Source organism: Montipora foliosa, chromosome 6 (assembly GCF_036669935.1).
Source record: "Montipora foliosa isolate CH-2021 chromosome 6, ASM3666993v2, whole genome shotgun sequence".
NCBI classification, from domain to species: Eukaryota; Metazoa; Cnidaria; class Anthozoa; order Scleractinia; family Acroporidae; genus Montipora; species Montipora foliosa.
Window position 1 is genome coordinate 32,344,519 of NC_090874.1, and position 2,500 is coordinate 32,347,018.

Here is a 2,500-nt window from a genome sequence, read left to right on the forward strand (position 1 = left end):
GGTGTTGATAGACCCTCCAAGGCTTTCGTTAAATTTAGTCACAGTAAAATAAATTCACATGGAGTGCAAAACCCTTAAGGCGGCGAAAGACGAGATACAAAAACCCTCAACTTGTGGCGCAACATCGTTTCGTTGCAAGTTCTGGTCGATGTTTCGCGTTTTTCACTTTGCGTGATCAACTTGACCCGCAAAAAAAACATTTGTTGCGAGTTGAAGAAATGCAGGGCGCTGGGTGGTTGATTTGCTAGTACAAGAGCACATTTGCTGCGCGACAAGTTGTGAGCTTGATGAAAAACAAGCAACAAAGCCAAAATTTGTTGCTCAGAGTAGGTTCGCGCTCTACTTTTCGCAACAACTTTCTTCAACCCGCAACAAATGTTTTTGTTGCGCGACAAGTTGATCATGCAAGGTGAAAAACGGGAGAAATCGACCCAAACTTGCAACGAAATAATGTTGCGCGCCAAGTTGAGGGTTTTTGTATCTCGTATTTCGCCGCCTTTAGCTTGCGCAACAAGATGACAATATATTTTGGATGTTGCTCTCGTAGATGATTATGACTGTCAGGCCAGTTTACATTTAAGAAACGTAAGGAAGTCAGAGCAGGTCTGTCATAATCTTTTACCCCATTTAAGCTTTCTGGCTTGATTTTGCACTGATTTATCATAGGCAACTTAAGCTGAAATAGTGAAATCAAGATGGCGGATCTGATGACGTCATACGACATCAGCGACATCCAAAATATATTGTTATCTTGTAGCGCAAGCAAAGGGTTTTGCACTCCATGTGAATTTATTTTACTGTGACTAAATTTAACGAAAGCCTTGGGGGGTCGATCAACATCCCCTCCCTCCCCCCTCAAACTGAGCCGGGTACGTGTTTGCTGACGTGAAAAATGCCTGCAAGGCTTATAATTACTGCTTCCTTTATGAGAAAAACATTCGTATTACTCGTATGTATTCGTATGTATCCGTATGTTAGTCGTATGTATCCGTATGTTACTCGTATGTTACTCGTATGTTAGTCGTATGTATTCGTATGTATCCGTATGTTCCGTATGTTACTCGTATGTTACTCGTATGTTACCCGTATGTACTCGTGTGGTGTTTTAGTCATGATCCGTTTAAGGGAAGACTGAAAAGATAAGGACCATTTACACACCCTTGGGTGGTGCCACGATTGACACATTTCCATTCAGTAACTACATTATTATGCACTACTCTTTGTTTCCTATCCGATAAAAAATCGATAAGCCAATTAATTCTTTACGGATTCAGACGAGCCCTTTTCTGACAATAAACTATACTTTATACTATCAAACGCTTTAGAAAAATCCATCGTAAAAGACACACACAGCTTCTATTTTGGGATCATTTAAAGCCTGGTAGAATTATCATGCATTGGTACCACTACCGCCCGTCCTGTGCGCAAACTGGTCATTTCTAATCTATTATTCACAATTTTGTTTACCAAATGTGTTATATACTGTTCGTTCAAAAGTCCTAGCAATGACAGGTGTGACGCTAATTCCTCGGGACTCTCAAGTTTGCACCGGAGTATCAACTTTAGGGAGCGGGTTCACGTAGCTTCCTTCCACGCATTAGGCCACGTCTGATTAGATAATGATAAGTTCCATATGATCTTGATTGCAGGAGTTAGTATGGCTGCGTTTTCCTTCCAAACCCAGAATGGTAAGCCGTCCGATCCTGTTGCCGTTTTCTTGATCTTTGATAATGCCTTGAACACCTGTGTAGATGAGAATGACAGCTCACAAGTATCCACTGAAAAAGGTTTAACATACATAAAGTTCCAAAATATTCGTACAAGTTCTGAACAAAATCCTCATGTATCGTTGACACCGATGATTCTTTCCTCTTTGACAACTGGTCAACATTTTTACTGGGTTGCCTATGGCAAACCAGTCGAGGTCTTCGTTTAGTTTGTTTGTTTTCTTTTTTTTCTTTTTTTTTAGTTTTTTTTTTTTCCGTGTCGGTAAAAGTCTTGCCTGTCACTCCCCTGGTAAGTGGTGTCTTTGTGCATAGAGCCTTCTATGAGTATGTTCTTAGGATCGAGAGGGTAGTGGAACTGCGTAGATTTCTCTGGTGGACACAGTAGAATCATTAACTTAGCCTGCAATGGCGTCGAAAGTCATGTAACGCGAATGGCGTTTTAGTGGATCCTTAAACAAAATATACCCTTATGGAGCTCAATAATGGAAAGTCAGTTGGATAAACTAGGCAGGAAGCTCAAAAGCGACGAGTACTGGACTTCGACAACAATCTATCGCCCGTCGAGACGAAATCAAAGTGAGCTCTATTTACCTGAAGTACATGGTAATTTGACGCGATTGAGTTTCTTGTCTTCACGCACGCAATGAAATAGGAAGAGGTTTTCGTCTCTAAGAGCAAATATGTTGTTAGTTTCAATAATGTTTTCGCTGGAAAAGGATTCTGTGGTATTTTCTGCCTTTGTGAATTATAATATCATGTTGTGTATTGAATTT

General features: G+C 40.5%; 1 long non-coding RNA gene and 1 pseudogene across 1 annotated transcript in view; one reads left to right on the forward strand and one right to left on the reverse strand.

Moving 5' to 3' along the window:
• Positions 1-1,282: 1,282 nt before the first annotated feature.
• The window catches only part of LOC138007142 (uncharacterized), an 8,158-nt gene continuing 6,940 nt past the window's right edge, over positions 1,283-2,500 (reverse strand). Inside the window, exon 2 of the long non-coding RNA XR_011124011.1 lies at positions 1,283-1,743. This is a non-coding gene — a long non-coding RNA (uncharacterized lncRNA). The remainder of the gene's footprint in view (positions 1,744-2,500) is intronic.
• Positions 2,319-2,500, forward strand: part of LOC138007141 (uncharacterized) — a 4,981-nt pseudogene continuing 4,799 nt past the window's right edge.